Here is a 19,265-nt window from a genome sequence, read left to right as displayed (position 1 = left end):
TTTCCATCTGCTTTCCTTGAGCAGGGTCTTCAGTGGATATATACTGCAACATGAAACAATTAATTCTTTCAGGAAAGTTTATATTGAACATAAGCAGGGAATCCTGGTTTTATTTTTTTCAGTAACACCCTAAAGATTAAAAATTTGTTACAATAACTCCTAATTTCAGTTCTGTTTCTCAGATGGTTTATCCAGTGTTTCTGACAATATCAAATGCAAATACTTTAAAATTAAAGCTATTGTTCTTTATAATTCTTTGGTGCATTAAAGAAAGGATAGACACAAAAATAGATGAAAGAAGTTTAACAGAACTAAACTATAGGCTAAACTGCTGGAAATAAATGTACAAACTGTAAGATTATCAAACAATTAACTTTTTGGACTGCACTGTGATCTACCCTTAGGGTAAAATAGACCAAAACACCTGTTAAATAGCATAAAATCTAATTTTACTTAATGGCCTTTATTTCTCTAATTTGCTTAGATCTTGGGAAAGACGCAATCGGGAAAAGTATTTTATTCCCACTGTGGAATGAAGTGCCAATTTGTTCCAGTTCTGTTCAGTGTGTATATCGTACTTATGCATAAAGAGAAATTAATTTGCAGATGAACTGTATAGCTCCAGGAATTTGTTACAAGAACTATGATACTAGAAAAACCAAAAAACTTTATGATGTATGTATACATGCTCCTGGAAGGTAAACTTTTGCTTTTGTTGGGGTGGATTTTAATGACTTAGGTCAATAAAAGTGTAATGGATTATATTAAAATCATAGAAACTATTCTCTGAATGTGATTGAGTCCTCATCAGCTCAAAAATGCCTGAAATGAACAACATAGTCTTCTACACACAAAATGCAAAGTGTGTAGAAGAGTATTTCAATCTTCATCACCAATTTAATTTGTCTTAATATAGTAGAAACCAACTCTTCCAGTATATCTGGCCCTTCTGTTGTGCTCAGTACCTAAAAGTCTCTGTAAGAAATTAATTGATCTTACAGAAGTAAATTCTAAATATCTCACCCATACAAATCTCAATGTCTATTAAACCAAAAGTAGTCCAGCAAGCCCAAGTGTTACCTCCTAAAAGTAAGGTGACATTGGGAGAGACTCCGAAAAATCAGAACTTATTTTTCTAGGATATTATTCTTTACAGTCCATTTCCAAATCCTAGAGAAAAAGTGAAAAAGAAACTTTAACCTCTCCAAAGAAAAATAAAGGGATTAAAAAAAATGGGGGAATATACTTCTTGAATGCAAGTAAAGCACTAATTTTAAAAGTACTGAATTCAGTTAGACTATCCAAAAGACAAAAGAGAAGCACAGGAAAAGTGGGTGAATATTAAGCTAAACCAATTTTAAATTTAGAACTTGCTACTTGCATGGACATTTGGTGACTATCTAATTAATGGCAATACCGAGGGTATGGGTAGCATGAAAATTAAGTCATAACACCTGGGCTCAAATGTATAATGCAGAATAAGACATAACTAACAGAAGAAAACAAATCATGTACAAATGAGTCCCATATCATTCATCTGTAATAACAATTAGGTTCAATTCAGGGTTTATATTTCCCCACCCACCAACAAAGCTGACTTGAGATTATTTTTCTCCTTGTTTTTCAAAATAATTACAGTCTATATTAGTTGAATTATATTATCACATAGAAATAAACACTTATACTCTCTAATGATGGCAATAATTTTCTACAGAACAAAAGGTTCAGTTGTTTTTGTTTTTTTTTTTAATATAAAATGTATCTTTGTCTATAATAATCAGCCGTTATTTCTGACAATATCCCTGTGACTCCCCTGCCAGCTGGAAGGGAAAACAATTATATAGTTGGCATTTATTTAGGATAGCAGCTTCAGAGTCACTGTACAAGCAACTATTTTCATCAGTGTTATTTAGATACTTAAGAATTACCTTCCCAATTTGTTTCAAGAAATCATTTTCTTCCTTTGAGATTCAACCCAAAAATGAAAGATATTTGATAATCAGAAAGTGATACCTACATCTTAAAGTTGCACAGATGTTCAGAAGAGAGTTTCAGAATGTTTTATGGCATTTGCCAGTGATTTCTAGTTGTGTATGGAAGAGATGGAAGAGGTTTCAGGTCTGATAATTTATCTAAGGGTAAGATGCCCGATTCTATTGAAAGAATACTTGAATGTCAGTCCCTATTTCTATTGTATGTTTGAACACATATCAGGTTTTTTAAGTACCATTTTCTAGTCATAAGGTAAAAAATAACAAGTATAAATGAAAAATCATTATGGAAAAGCCATCCTTCAAGAGGTAAAAGGATGAGCTTTAAAAAAAAAGAAAAATGAAACAACACAAGCCTGATAGAAAATTTTAGCTGATGTCATTATTAGCTGTCTGATTTCTTTTTGGCATCACCGAAGATCCTCAGGGAAGAACTGTGAGATGAAAGTGTAGAATGATGTCTGGTATGGAAACAGGCAAAAGTGTAGTAGATCAAAATTACAGATATTGGGGAAGAAATCTGATATTGGTAGCTGGACTTAGGAGGTGGCACACAGTACAACACAATGTTACAGTTGTCTGGAATGCTTTAAAAATGGCAAAATTACAAAGCATTTAGCCAGGAACAGCACTTTTAAGGAAAGGAATTAAATGCAATAACCATATTTCATGCTGAATGGAAAACATACTGTTTGTGGATGAAGCTAGAAAATGTCTTAAGGACATATACAAGGTGAGAAAGGAAGGGAGATGGCTAACAATTGCACACTTAAAATTTAATGTACTATTACCCCTGAATACAGCATTTTATCCTGTATGAACAGCATCTACATAAGTATAACAGAATGCCATGGATTTTTTAGGTGTCAAGTTGTAATATGGGAGACAGTAGGAGAGAAAGATATTTAAAATATTTATTAAAGACAATAGAAGAGGATATGTAGCTAAATCAGTTGAAACAGTCTGATAAGTGTATTGGGAGTAGCATCTGGCCTAAAGAATGATACACCATAGCAATATAGACAATTTTGTATTCTTATCTTATTTAGTAATCTTTCACATGGCAATTTACTACAGTTCTATAGGCAGTTCCTAGGGATTATTTCATGCTTCTTCATGTCTTCACATTCTTCTTTTTATTCAGAGGCATGAAATTTTTCATTGTTTGAGTTACTTAGGAACTAAAAGAAAGACAAGATTTAGATTAAGGCACCTATTTATCTTTAGAAATCTGGCCCTTAGAAACAGAAACCCTACAGTTTATTTAGTGGTTTTTTTATTGTTTATGGAAGTTTGTATCCTGAGACACACCTGTATTTTTGAAAGCTTGGCCCGTATGTGATGTGACACATATCCAAAAAAGTAATTAAACATGATCTGAGGTCATCTACCTATTGTTAAAGAAAACTGATTGTGAGTGAATTGTGGTCCACGTATCATAAAACTATAACAGCACACTTTTCTGTATAAATACATAGATCTTTCCAGGAAAAGTATCTCACTATTTCACACATGTGCCTAAATGGTTTTCATAACGCATCTCAAAAACCTAAGACCGAAGTCTGTTTCAACTTTGAGGCAACTCATATACATAAATACCTAAATCAGAATGGGATACCTATGAATTCTTTTTCTAGGGAGAACAGTTGAATATGATCCAATAAAACAGTGGAGAAACTGCTCATGCAAGTTAGCATCTTAATCATGCCCCTTACCGTGCCTAATGCTTAGCAAAAAACTGCACATCAATTAGTACTTTTATACTGACCAGATCCCCAAATTAAAACCTGACACATTGGCAGGCACTAGACGGCTTCAAAACAGATGTTTCAAGAATTATACAGCCAATTTGCAATTGTTTTTTATCTCTCTCTTCCTCACACCCTCCACTTTTTCTTATTCAAGTGTATAATGTCTCAGTAACTGATGATCTCACAAACAAAAAGCAAAGCTTCTCCAGATTTCCATGGGAATTATATGCATGGAATATAGCTCAAGATATAACCATTACATTAGGTCTTATTACGTTGTGCTCAGAAAAAGGTCAAAAAGAGAACAAACCATTTCTAGATGCATCATGTTCTGCATTCTGTCCATGCTTTGTGTTGTAGGTGAAGGTTTTTGCTTTGACCAACATTCTGCCTTTCTCATTAGATAAGCCCTTTACTGTAATGAACTACATTATTAAAGCCAGAAATACTAGGCCAAACAAAATTAGTGACAGAATAAAACAACTAGGCAAAGCTTTAGTTTGCTTCCAAAAATCATTAACTGTCCAGATGTTTAGACATAAATAATTAATACAGTCATTTTGGTTTTCAGAAATGGACAAAAAGTTGTCTGGGAAAATCTAGGAAGCACTGTTTAAACTTCCAGACCAAGGTTTTGGCTGCAACTGAGATGCACTAATTTATTTCTGACCAGCAGATAGAGGGAGGTGATTCTGTCCCTCTACTCTGCCCTGATGAGATCCCACTTGGAGTGTTGCATCCAGTTCTGGAGTCCCTGACATAAGAAGGACATAGAGTAAATCCAAAGAGCCCATGAAGGTGATCAGGGAGATCGAACACCTTTCACATGAAGACAGATAGAGTGATTTGGGGTTGCTCACTCCAGAGAAGGCTCAGGACAGCCTTATTGTAGTTTATCACTACTTGGAAGGGGTTTACAAGAAAGATAGGGGCAAACTCTTTAGTAGAGCTGGGAGAGGACAAGGGGTAATGATTCAAAACTGAGAGAGGGTAGATTCTGACTAGATATAAGGAAGAAACTCCTTATGATGAGGGTGTCAAAATGCTGGAATGGGGTGCTCAGAGAGGTGAAAGATGCCCCATCTTAGCAACCTGGTCTGGTTGAAAAGACAACCCCTGCTCATTCCAGAGGAGTTGGATTAGATGATATTTAAAGGTCACTTCCAATAAAAATAATTCTAGACTATGTTCACTGTGAATTCCTTTGTTGTTTCTGAGCTTTTTGTTTCTTTAGGAAAAACTTCACATTATTTTTTTTTTTCTATATTATCCTTTATGCTGTATTTTCATTTAACTTTTTTTTTCTCTATTCGTTTTTCCTTCTTTCTCCATTTCATGGTCACTTGTTCTTCCAAGAAGTCACCAAAATTTATGCAACTTTTAAATTTCCTTTTCTTTTCAGTCCTGATTTCCTTGGGTCTCTAGAGCAGGAGTTTAAGTGTTTACAGTATATACTAGACATAAAAAACACATTTTGTTGCATAGTTAAAATGATAAAGCAAAGCATATTTATATTAAAACCATTTTTTCCAGAATAATTTCCTACTTCATCCAGATAATTACAGTAATTTCACGACTATAAGGCCCCTTTTGACTAAAATTTTCCCTTGAACCCAGAAGTGCGCCTTATAGTCCGGTGCGCCTTATCTAATGTACAAAGTTGCTAAATTTGCCAAACCGGAAGTGTGAACTGTGAGCCATGGAGGGAGCCAGAAGTGCCACGGTAGCCAGCTGGAGGCGGGCCCAGGGGCCCGCGGCACCACCCCTGCCGGGTGAAGGTGGCCAGGGGGCCCGCGGCACTCCCCTTCCCGGGTCCAGGCAGTCCCGGGGCCCATGGCTGCCAGGTCCAGGGGGGCCTGGTGGCTCGCGGCACCGCCCCTGCCGGGTGGAGGAGGGCCCGGGGGCCAACGGCTGCTGGGTTGAGGCAGGGTCTCGGCCAGCAACTGCGGGGGGTTAGCTGGATGCGGAGCCTCACTGCAAAAAAAAAAGTGCGTCTTATAGTCCAGTGCGCCTTATCTGATCTACAGAGTTGCGAATGTTGCCGACTCCCAGGGGGTGCGCCTTATAGTCCAGTGCGCCTTATGGTTGTGAAATTACTGTAATTTTACATAGCCCAATACAAATTAGAAACATTTATTCCACATCCACTTCAAACATGATATAAAATAGGAAAGGGTAATAGACTTGTACTCTACAGTAGACATTAATATTTTCTTTTTGCTAGTACAGTATTCAAATGGCAGTAGTGCAAGTCTTTCACCACAAATGAAAGTACCATCTTATAGACTCTTTAAAAAAAAAATTTAAAAAAACAAAAAAAAAGAAAGTCTGAGATGTAAAAGAGGAAGAAAAAGTATGGCCACAAGTTAATTCTGCAAGATAAGAAGAGACAAGAAGATTCAAAATGAAGATATTTCAATAATGATGAACATTAGAAAAGCTCATGTATTTCCCCCTGTGGTTTACTTTGAATTAGAAACTAATACACAGCATTCCTTGTAGTCTTGTGTCACATGGTGTCTAGAAAACTACTGAACCTCCACAAACATCAAAATCAGAGAACAGATAAAGGGAAATGTATAAAAAGTAAATGCTAAGTACAGTAAATTCACAAATACAAGCCGCACTGAGTATAAGCCGCATCTCTGGGTGTTGGCAAATATTTCGTTCTTTGTCCATAAATAAGTCGCACCTGAATATAAACCGCTCTGTCGTTCGCAGCAAGGACCTGTGTGCAACAAAGTTGCCAAATACTAGCAGAATGGCAGCATGGCAGGGGGTTTACTGGCTCAACTAACGCTGTGCAGGCTCGGTCCGCTAGGGGCTGCTGATGGGGCCAGGTGGCCCAGCCCGGCGGGGCTGCTCGGGGCTGGCCGCCACCTCTGGGTTCACTCGCCCCGGCCCCGCTCACGCCGCGGCACCGGCCGGGCACAGAGAGCACCCCTTGCTCCCACCACGGCGGTGGAGGGCGGGGGCAGAGCCCCCCCCCTCCTCCCCAAGCCACGGCAATGGCGGTGCGGGGCCACCCCGTCTCTCCCCCAGGCTGCAGCAGAGGAGGGAATGAGAGAGCTCTCCTGCCTCTCTCCCCGCCCCCCATGCTGCCTGCAGGGAGCCAGGGCAACAGAGTAACACTTTGTAACAATTGCGAAATGCCAGCTTTTACTGGCAGGTGCTTGACTCGGCGCCCTGGCTGGCACGTCTGGGGTTGTAAATGTCACAAAATTATTCACATATTAGCCACCCCCGAGTATTAGCCACACTTCCGGGTTTCCACCAAAATTTTTGTCAAATTGCTGCGACTTGTATTCGTGAAATTACTGTAACTACTAGGTACCTTGAAAAATATTTTTAAAAATTAAAAATATGGATTAGGAAGAAATTTGACTTCAACAGTAACAGTCAAAGAAGGAAACAAAAAGAAAATAAATGTTAGAGAATACATTTTGCAGGTGTGAGAAAGAATGTTCTAATTCCTCTTTAATAACTTAAGAGAGGATAATTTTTTCCCTAACAAAGTATCGGCTGCATGCTGACAGGAATAAATTTGATGCCTGGTAGCAAAAGCGTCTGCTAAGATCTACTTAAGGTTTTATAAATCTATCGTGTGGTACAACTTTACTATACCAGACTAGCATAATAAAACAAAAACCTAGACTTCTGGCATTAAAGCTAATTAGTAAATAGAATGAGGTTTGGGAAAGTGGCCCAGATGAGGTCAGCCACACCACAAAAGTTTCTAAATATGCAGAGGACCTTAAAAGTAAGTAAGTAATGACAACAGTTCTTTCAAGTTTTAGCAAAAAAAACCCCTCACAATCAAATAATCTTCATACCTTTTGAAGGCAACTAAAAGGTAGCAACTTTTCTGAAGTTTGTATGAAATAACAGACCCCGCTGAGACTCTAGTAACCACAGTGACTGCTTTAAGAATCCTCTAGTCTTTGATCTCATCTCATCCTGGACAGCTATATAAAAACACTTTGATTCGACTAATGATTACTATTCCCTAAAATAATTTAAAGGAACATTTGGATGTTCTTTAAACAGAATTGAATGAAGGAAGATGCAGGAATGTGAGAAACGTATTAGAATGCAAAATTATTTGAATCATTACAGAAAAATCCACCTTCAGAAAGATGAAGGACAAAAATACTATATTGCTTTCACCTTCAAAATTTCTCCTGAATTATATATTCATGTTGCCACCCACTTCTGAGGAAAACCTTTTCCTAGAAATATTCTTATTCATTTTTAAGTTTCAAGCTTCTATACTGAATTCATGATAGACCCAATGTTAAATGAGCAAGTTGCATTTATTTAAAAGGGACTCTCTGCAGCAGTGGGGGGAAATTTTAAAAATTATTTTAACTTTAGCATAATAATGTTTGATTTCAATATCCATGTTTAATTCTTGATTTTGTACTGCATAGTGCTTAGTACAAATGCCAGAGATTAATGTGACTTTGTGTTAATTCCCTGTGTCTGTGACTAATAGTCTTGTGCCAGCTATTGCTTCCTTATTTACCTATATCAGTGATTATTATGTACTAGCAGATGTCTTTGTTTCTTGAAAAAGGATTATGTGTCACAGCAAAGACTAGTAAGAGAAGTACATTATGACGTGACCATATATTTTGAGATGGTCTCAAGGAGAAAAGCTTCTTTAGATGATCCAGAATCACATCCAGTAAGTCCACTGAAATAAGTTGCATATATTAATGTATTCAGGAAATGTAATGAATATGTAATAGGGAAGTAGTGTATATGTATTGATTTCATTAATATAACCAGGTCTGTTAAGCTGGTGGCTGTGCATGTTAGGTGGAGAGATTCCCCCAAGTACTCAGTCCACTAATGCTGTCTTTCTAATCCAACAAACTGGTTGGAAGTTTTATGTCCCCGTTTTCAGTCACAATGAGGAGGTAAAACATTTGGTTTATCTTCAGAAGTCTCAGAGGTTCTTGCATATTTTTTATACCAATATTTACTGTAAAATATCCTATATCAATCTCTCATGCTGTCTCTGAAAAGGAAAAATGTATCCTAGATTTATGTTATTTTTTAAAATATGTTTCAAAATTGTTCTTAGGAAAGGTTTAAACTCTCATTGCATCCCATGCTGACTGATTGCTAAAACAAAACTAAATTCAGGCCAGGGAGAAGACTCGGCAATGTATGTAATTATTTAAATTTAAATCTGATGGTCAAGGTTTCAGGCTTGATACAGCCTAGTGGGAAGTGTAATATTGGAATAAAAGCTTTTTCCACCATTGCATCTCTCATCTGCAATGATAAAACTTGAGTTGACAACTGGAAGAGAAACAGATTTAAGGCTTTGTGGGTCAGCCACAAGAGAGAAAGGCATGCTGACACACAGAAAGTATTAGCACATATGGAGAAACCTACTCATTGTACAAGTACTAATAGATTAAATTAGAGTAGAAATTCTTATGCTAGTAACCACAAGCTCTTGTGGGTCATCTATTGGAAGGAGTATGAGCAAATATACAACATTGCAAGAACAGCTCCACATAGAGTAATGAGAAAGAAAAGAAAGAATTGCTAAATAATTACCTCTAAGAACACAGAAAAACTAAAGTAAGAATATCAACTGCATATCACAGTCACTAATTTCCAAAATTACTGTTTCTCAGGGAGATATATTTTAAAAATATGTTTGGAGAAACTGCTGTTATATTTTTCTCCTGTGCAGATATATAAAGTTTTTATTCAAAATATGAAAAACCAGAAGGAAGATCAGATCAAAATCTAGAATGCTTCTTTTGCATCAGCTTCCCCATCTCGGTTCCTAACATTAAATCTCTTTTCACCAAATGTTCATTGTCAATCTCTCACTCCGAGCTCTTCAGAAGGGCTAGAATTTCAATAGCTGGTAAGAACAATATGCTTTTAGAAATAGACTTGTCAAAAGCTTCAACCAGGAAAAAGAATTAGAAAAATAAACAGTCCAAAGTTATTTGATGCTGGCTGGGGGTATTATTAAATGGATGATGAATGAGGGTCTTCTATTTGCAACTGATCTTTTTGTTGTGATTTTTTTTACTAGAGCGGTGTATTTCTATAGATACTGAGTTCTGGTCTCTGTCTTTCTGTTTGTTCTTTTGTTTATTTCTTTCCCCAGATGATATTTATTATTTATTAGAAAATAACACTTTTAATGACAAACAAACCAATGCAATCCTAAAGTCAACATCTGGCAGAAATGAACAAGTACAACATAATGAATATATGAATAAGAATTGAAGCTCTGAGGTAGGGTTAGATTTTCTTACCCTCTCAGGTTGAGGAAATGTGTGATTACATCTCTCTCAGAATGGCCTGACAACCCCAGCAGCAGTTTCTAGAACTATTTCTAAGGAATAAGTTAGTGAGAAACAAGTGCACATCTAGTTTTTCATATCTGCTTCCCTTTCTAGCTCTGTGGTATTTGAATATTTCACAGTACCTATATATTTATATATAATAGTGTAAGAGGAAGGACTCTGAAATATTTTTCCTCATAAGTTTTCGGCCTTTACTATGTTTCTTATATTACTGATTCATTAAGAAATAAGAATACTGCTAGTGTTGCTGCTCAAAAGCAAGAAATAATGATTAGCTTTGTCAGTCTGTATCTGTCAGGATAGACTTAAAATTCAAAACTATACAAAGATTTTAAAGCAAATTACTAATTTTAAAATTGCACAGGAAAGAGAAAAACACAGAAAGGAAAAAAACTACCCCATCACTTTCAGTGCACTGAGTTAGATTTCACTGTTATCTCAAAAAAAAGTATGTGGAGTCACTGTAAATATTGTTACTCTTTCAGTACTGTCTCACGATATGTTGTTATTTTAATGTTGGAAAAAAAACAGTCAGGGGCATTGCAAAAAATATGTACATATATGTATAAAATTAACTTAAATATTTAAAAGTGTTCTCAAGCCAAAATACTAACATACACTCTGCCAGTAAAAAAAAGTTTTCCTGATAAGTATCCTTGCAAACTGTTCTCAAATAATGCTAAAATGTAGCAGGAGTTTAGTCCACTTTGCAGAAATGTGTTGTGCTTTTTGGAAAGATAGAGTCAGGCTTTCAGAGTTGAAAAATGTAAATCCCAAATATATTATCAAAAGTATTTGTGGCAAAAACCTCTTCTTGAAGATGTTAAAAATGGTACAGGTACTGAAAAAAAATCTTATATATTAGAGCTATTCTTAATGAAACTTAGTTTAACTTTGAACATTTCATTAATATATTTTCACTTTTGGTTTGGTCTCTGATTTTACCATAGAAGATCAATTTTATTATCTTTTTTTTTTTGTTCTCACAAAGGCTTGGAATTTGTAGTCATCAAGAAATAGGATTCTTTGATATCTAATTCTTCAAAAAATTGATGGACAGAACTTAAAATAGTATTTTATTTAGCAGGGGGAAATTGTTGAAGACTAGGTTTTCTGAGCTAGGACAATTCACTTTTTAGTAGAATTTAGTATGAATGTTGTGGCAAAATTATGACTATATTGAAGTTTATCAATACTTTCTGTCACATAATTTTACAGCTTCAACACAGGAAAATATGTGACATAGTTGGCTCACCTCTGCTCTCTGCCTGTTATTCTCAGTGTTTGATGAATAAACTAAAACAAAGCAAAAGAATATAAAACAGGACATCAGATGGTAAAGTACATTTCCATTTCTTCTTTGGACAAACATTGATATGAATACTAATGAGCAAGCAGTGCACTCATGTTTCACGATAAACAAGGTTAAAAAAAGATTTGGACTAAGGCGGTACACAACCTCTTTTATTTTCAACTCAATATTTTCCTGGTGTCAACTATGTGATTTTAGACTTATCTTCCATCTGAATTATGCAGTTTATTCACAATAAAAAATTGATATTATGATTTAATCTTCTCTCCATATTCATTTGTAAAGTGCCTATAAAAATGGCTCCCAAATGTTAAAAACAATGATACAATAAGCAGAATAAACCATATTTCAATAAATCTCTTATTCTGCAGAAAGCTGCTTTTGATTTCTCTGTACACTGAAAATTAAAGTCTAATTTATGACTTCAGTATTAGTATTTTCAAATGCTACTTCTTCAACATGTGTTAGGAGTGTTTTTTCTCGGGTATCACAGTGCAACAAAAAAAGATTATTCACCAAATAATACTACAAAAATTAGAAGAATAATATAAAATCTACACTCAATTATGTCCACACAATTTGCAGAATATGGAATGTACAGAAGAGGAACTAAGTAAATTGTTAAAAAATAATATGATTTTATGTTTTTAGAGGAAGAATATAAAACAAAAGCAAGTCAGAATTGTATACTCAGTACTTATTTTTTAAAAGTAAAATATTTTTATACATAGTGCTCATTTGGAAGGTTACGTATTTTCTACTCAGTAATGGATATTGTTTCATTTTTTTTATGCGTGCAAATTATGAACAAATATGTCCCTATCAGAATAACACAAATATAGTTGGGAATATTCACCATCAGTGTTATCTTGGTTGGTGAACTGAGATAGACAGCATTATTTCTGGACTTGCTCTGTATGAATTCCAAGCTGCAGAGATTTCAGAACAACTGTGTGTATTTTCAAGGGTAACTGCTGTGCATGCATGTGTGCACTCCCAAGGTGGAAACACTGCTTTTTCAGTCATACTTGTGGGCAAAATGTCATTTACATCTTACCTTTGTAAAGAGAAATGTTATCAGAATAAGTTTTTACTGTTCAATTAATTGTGATGTTTTAGTATCTTTGTGATATGATATAGTTACAATTTTCTAAAATTCAATAAATGTTTAAGTACATTTCCCTATTTTCTTTCTCTACATACACTGATTACCCAAACCCAGCTATGAGCAGTTATTCTCAAAATGTATCACATTATCTTTCCATTGTTGTGTCTAAATTTTTTGAATTTATGAAAACAATGGAGAATTGTATTCCATTTTCGTAACCAGAAAGCCATTCTTTAAATTGAAATTAAAAGTCAAATCTGTCCACAAAAGGCTTCCTTGCAAACCAGCACCTTTTTTCCTGACTTTGACAATGCTTTTGATATCTTTCTGTTGTTCTCCCAGGCATGAAGACAGCAACAGTGTTTTCATTTAGCATGAAATTCACACCTGCAGAAAAGCACAGATTGAGCAAAGAGGGGTTTAAGTGGGTGGTTATTAACATAGCTGGATAGCATTCATCTGTACATAATAGGAATTTATCTTTTAATGGACACAAAGAGACTACTACAGCCTACCTTTAAGATTAATGGTGGTTTTCTGGAGACTTCTATCCCTGGAATTCTATTCCCTGTCTGGAATTCTGTAAGCACATTCCCATGGTGACTGCTGTGTCTCTTAGCATGGAAGTGCATTCAAGCACTATGCACTGTGCATACAAATCTTCATTTTAAGGGGCTGGAACAGCTGAGCAAAGCACAAGTTGAGGCTGTGTCTTGGTGGCAGGCACTGAACTTGTAGAAGGACACAGAGAGGATGAGCATAGCACTGAGGCACTGCTGTGAGGCATCTAAAGGGCTGAAAGTTATGCATTTAGATAGTGTGGGATCTCTGCAGGATTCTGGAAGATGCTTAGTACTGCTTCAGATGTATCTATTAGGTCCTTGCTAATTTTTGAGATAGTACTAAAGTTCACAAAATCAAGTCGCTTAATCTATTTATACTACTGGTATAACAAAACCTCAGTGTGAGCAAGTTACTGACATTACATCATCACATTGGATTGGAAATAAGTGCTTCATTCCTTAACAGGATAAATGTGAAGGACAGCAGGCAGATATTTGAGAGAACTCTTTATTTTATGCGCAAGTATTACCTTTCCCCTGAAGATTACAGTAATTTCATGATTATAAGCCGCATCATTTTGACTAAAATTTTGGTCCAAACCAAAAGTGCAGCTTATAATCAGGTGTGGCTTATAGATGGACAAAGAACGAAAAGTTACTGCTTTAGCTTAGAGGACAGGTGTCTGCTGAGAAAGGCAGAAGCCTCTCTTTGAAATTAAGAATGTAAACCCCCTCCCTCCAAATTATTATAATTTTGAAATCGAGGGGCTCTCAGACAAAGATACGGGAATTAAGAATAACAGTTCTTTACTAGGGAAATTAAAATAGAAATACAGTACTACAAAGAAACAAACTCCAAACCCTGACAAAGTCAGAGTACAACCTGACACCCTGTCAGGCAGGGTGTTGGTAGCAGTCCCATTAAATGGTGGTTGCATCCTCTTGCAGTGACAGATGTGATTCAGTTGGAGCAGTGGTCCTGTAGAAGGTGCAGTTTCCCTCAAGCATGACTGAGGAGGGCAATGAGTCATGTATGAAGGTAGAAAATTATTAACTTGATTTTGCCATTTAATGAACATTTCCTGATTTTTCCTGCAGGACAAATACTGGTCCAAAAAGCCTCTTCATTCCCGGGGTAAGGTCTCTGGATAGAGCTGTATTCCTGGGATGGAATAACTTAGTAGCTTAACCATGCTCTTACTTATCCTGTCTTAGATGAAAGGCAGTGTTTACGGCTGTCAGGTTGAGTGAGGTCTAACTCAAGCATAGTAAGGAAGAACAATGATTTGGCAGCAGATAACTCTTCAAAACTGAATCATTTTTTCTTGTATACAAGCTGGAGTTGAGTTTGTCTTGTCTATGCAAGGCACTTTTCTCTCATGCCTGATGATTTCTAGAGTGCTGATATCTATTATTTACATCCAGGATGCAAAATTTACTTCAGTGTGGAAATTTTCACCTTTATTTTATCTTTATAAATGTTTATAAATGTTTATAAATGTTGGGTTTTTTTATTTATTTTATAAGCTGCAAATCTATGAAACTCCTTGAACTCTAGGAAAAGAACTATGATCTTCTGTGACAATAGAATACAATCTTGTTTCTGTGACTGTCAGTGACTTCAGATTTGTTTCATTATTCAGCCACTTGCAAAAGCAATCTTCATTGAGTACTGTTTGTCCTTGAATATTAGTAGTTCAGTTTATCATTTGCTTTTGAGGAAACCACTCATTCACTATTCTGATAGCAGGTTTGAATGCTGATAGAAGTTAGGAAATTAATTTTTAAAATTCACCAGGTAATATTAACAAAAGAGAAAATATAGAAGTCCATTAAAACCAGTAAAGTAATACACAACTTTGCTATTTTGAGTAAACGGACATCTTGTTTTTCAAGTGGTTATTATAGACCAGAAATGTGAGGTTTACCAGAATAATATAAATCAATGAACTAAGAAAATTGAACGTTAACAGATTGCTTTTTTAGAGAGTAGTCTGTTTTAAACACAAGCCCTTAAAAAACAACACATCCCCAATCTAATGTGAACCAGTCACTATAAATGGTAAATTGTGTTATTCAAATTCTTTGAAAGATGATTTGGCAATGCTGAGTGCCCATACCACGACAGGGGACTGTCTCAGAACCCCGTTATTCCCTACAATTTCTGCTCTCTGTCATGGATTTTTTAAAACCCAATTCTTCACTGACACAGTTCTAAGTGTCTGTTTATTACTCTTTATTTATATTCAAGTTTTCTATACCTAGTCTTCCGTTCTGTCTTTTCTATACAGACTTTTTTACCCTTTTTGGAGGGATCTTTCAAGTTTCCTCCTTATCAAAGGGCCTGTGTCGACAACTTTTTTCTTCTCTTGTTGTTGTAAGTTTTCCAAGATTTTTGGTCTTATAAATTCTTTATATTATATCAAATACAACTGTGCTTGTATTTTATCTCCCATCTTGCCAGTAACTGAAAATACCTTCAATTTCAACATGTTTTATTGCAGAAATACAGTGTTTTCCCATTTTTGCTAATGCTCATAATACACTGTGCCTTGCCTTTCCCTCTATTCTCCCCCTCTTGCCTCTTATTTCTGATGGGGTTATTCTGTTTTGTTCTCTTCCTAAGAAGACTGCTTGCTTTCCATCTTTTCAGATATGTACTTTTGTGTTCTCTACTATTATTTTACTGTTATATCTGGGAAAGCTATTCATAGTGTTTGCATTTTGACCTGTAATAGGATGAGAAGCTGTAATGAGACAAAGGAAAATAAGGTAATTACTAATGCCATTACCAAAGTAGTAGAATATTCTGAGTTGTGGAATATTTACATTAATCAGATTATTTGTACATACTATTTCTTAGCACAAAATAAACCAATTATATGTTCCCACACTATAGATATTGAGCAAATAGTAGATAGATAAATTGGTCTGTTAGATCTGTGAATGTTCTACATCTTATTCTACATAGCAAAAGAAAAAAAGAAATTGTGTATTGAGTTTTTAGTATGTAATTTTCTGCTATCTCAAACTCAGTCAATACAACTTTCCTATACAGATCACAACAATGGTATCTATAATGTCAATGAAGCAAAAAATACACAGATGCCACTAAAACACAGCCAATCTATTCAGAGCCAATAAAGTAACAATTAGATAACTTACATCTGCATAACTTAAAATAGGCGAGAGGAGTTAATTAGAAAATTTTACATCTGCCTATTTTCTTAAGGAAATTACCTTACAAGACTCCTCTTCCTTAGCTCAGAATACTTCAAGCAGAACACATGTGGAGGAGAAAAGATAAATTAACTCTTAAAAGTTTTTGCATACCTAGAAGTTTACCAGGTGACTGAGCATCCTGAAAATTATCTGATCATCAGGCTAAATGGATCTACTGCTCAAGGACTCTTAAATAAATGCTTAAAAAAACCCACAAATATTGCTTCTGCATGAGCTATTCTCAATATATTTTGCTTTTTTACACAGACAAAGAAGAAATGTGTATCAATTTCCAGTGTCCTGTTCCTTTTACCAAAGGAACAACTCAGTCATAAAGTTCTTGAATGCTTTTTCCCCTTCCCTGCTCAAGAAGCAATGGACTCAAAGTTGGACTTTGAAAATTATGCACTGTGGATTTACCACTTTTTTGGGGGGGGTAGTTTACCACAACCCTTAGCATCTATTTATTTGCATTTGCATCTATTTATTTTAAAGTTAGTGGTTAAATGAGGATGTGCTTATAAGCTCAAGTCCTCATGATTAAAGGAATTCTTTGCCAGAGTTTGACTATCTGACAAATTATCTTCTTCCTTTCCTTTTCCTCTTCCATTCCCCTCAGCAATGATTTATTATGAATCATCTCTTGCAGGGTAAAATAATCCCTTACATACTTTTGTATAGTACTTAGCTTCAGTTTCCCCTCACCAGATATAGATTTTTTTTACCCTTAAACTCTTCTAAGAAAAATCATGACAAAGTCACTTTTGGATCATGTCAACAATATCTGAGAATGTCAGGTCCAGTATGTGTTCTCTTGCAAAAATATTTAACAGATTTTTCTTGAAAAACACAATAAAACAAAGCAAAATAACACAGTGCAAAAACTCACAAAATTCAGACACAAAAGCACAAATAAAGGAAAATTACTTTCAAGTAAGTGTATAGATTATTTTTTTTTTTCAGAGCAAATAATATCTGAATATGAGAAGCATGTTAAAAGAAGTCGAAACATATTCCACAGGAAGATAATAGTATGTTTAAATAGAATTTTGTATCTGGAAAAATACGAAGAGTTATAAAATGTTCAGGTAACTTTTTCAGAATTTTTATCTTATAAAGCATAGAAACAGCTAAGTATTAACACAATGTATAAAATGACAATTCCTCAAGATATTTGTAATTCCGCCTTCACAAATTCATTTATCGATCAAGTTGATTTATGCCTTTACAGCAGCCATTACTATAAGAGTTAGAAATGTGGAAAAGTGAACTTTGATTTTTTTAAAAGGCTTTTAAAATGTATTTTATTTTTCATAATCTCAATAAAGGACATTTCAGAATTCTAATAGTATGTGAATGACACAAGTTAACTAAAATGAAGGGAATATAATCATATTAGTTTGTAATATTAATTAAGCTAAGATTTATTTTTATTTATTTCTTATTAATTGCCATAGTATAGTAAAAATAATAGTTATAATAACAATTAAATATTTTGTTACATATTATTTTTCTCTTTTATGACTTTTATAACATTTTTGGTATTTTTGGTACAATTTACTCCTTTATTTATTGCTTAATTTCCTTAGTTGTTTTTTTTTTTTTTTTTTTTCCCCCACATTTTCTCTATTCCCTTCAGGATTTTCATTTGCTTTTGATACCTTCCCATTTTCTTTGTCTCATAACTTCTTTCCTCTGCCACTTGTCTGACTATGTGTCAGTTATTGTATTTTCTTTTTTATTTTTCCCTTATGAACCCCTGACTACCAAGAAGCAATGAAAACATGATATTAAAAATATTTAGAATTATAATTTGCCTTATGTAGTTACATTTCTGTGTTGTTGTTTTATCTTCAATTCTGTCCACTCTGTCTTTGTTATATGCCTACTGAAATGTGCACCCTAGATGACTTACAGGGACACTCGGCTGATAAACCTACAGACTTAATTCTACTAGATCATCTTTATGATGAGATTGTCAAAAATTCAGGCATATTTCAAGCATCATCCTGTGTTTTAAAACCTCAGCAACCGGAAAACATTTAATTTAATTTTGCCTGGGCTACATCAGCTTTTTTTTTTTTATGTAGGCCTCTTCCAGACAACAGACATTTACTTCAAAGAGAATCAGATTTAATTATGGAAAGAAAACAAAGCCTCTCCTTTCCTTTCATTTGCTTAAAGCTGTGAAGATAAAACTCCATCTGTTTACTTTTTTCCTAATGTATTCTTTTGTGTCAGGTAGTTCTGCTTCAGTGAAGAGAGAGGACCATATACTTTTCAGATGGAGCCTCCAGCCTTTAAAACAAGTCAGATTCAGAGGTATTTTCCACAGAAGCCCAGACCCTGTTCCCTGATGCTCCTTGCTGCCTTATTATTACTTGACAGCTCATCTCCCTGAGGGGACTGTGAATATTTTGCCAACAGCCATCCCAACCATTGTCTCCAGACAAAAGAAAGTGGGGTCTTTGATGCATACACTATGAATTCAAATCTTTGGGATTTCTCGGGAGATAGGTACCAAAGGGGTTTGATGAAGACTATTTTTTTGGGGGGGAAAAAAGTTACCTAAAGCTTTTTTTCTGCTACAGGTACTGAATCTTTTGTATCTATTTTAACATTAAGAGGTCAAATATTTGGTGAGTGGGGAAGAAAAGACAAGAACTCTGGCTTTGTCCTGATGCATTGGAACATAGGGTCTTGTCTTTCAAATATCTTAAACATCTGATAATGTACCCTTTCTGCTCTGAAACAAAGGTCTATTTCCCTCAAGCTTACTGTACAATTATTACTTACTACTCTCTCCACAATATTTTTATATGGTTTTGCAGTAACAGTGCAGTTTAAATTACTTAACTATTCATGCATTAATTGACAATTTTCTGTGGTCAAAATAATATACTTAAATACTGTGTTATGTTTGTACTGAGACGAAATACAGGAAATTTTATAGTGGCAATGAAGCAAAATCAGC

At 35.0% G+C, this 19,265-nt stretch overlaps 1 long non-coding RNA gene across 1 annotated transcript; it reads right to left on the bottom strand.

The window, feature by feature from the left end:
* Positions 1 to 11,341: 11,341 nt before the first annotated feature.
* LOC116996754 lies at positions 11,342 to 13,154 on the bottom strand. The gene is made up of 3 exons (XR_004418016.1): positions 13,022 to 13,154; positions 12,797 to 12,893; positions 11,342 to 11,382 (listed from the first exon to the last, which is right to left on the bottom strand). It is a non-coding gene; the product is annotated as an uncharacterized LOC116996754 (long non-coding RNA).
* Positions 13,155 to 19,265: the final 6,111 nt, after the last annotated feature.

This window comes from Catharus ustulatus, chromosome 5 (genome assembly GCF_009819885.2).
Source record: "Catharus ustulatus isolate bCatUst1 chromosome 5, bCatUst1.pri.v2, whole genome shotgun sequence".
Classification (NCBI taxonomy): domain Eukaryota; kingdom Metazoa; phylum Chordata; class Aves; order Passeriformes; family Turdidae; genus Catharus; species Catharus ustulatus.
The sequence above is the reverse complement of the archived record's forward strand: the minus strand, read 5'-3'. Positions and strand labels throughout refer to the sequence as shown.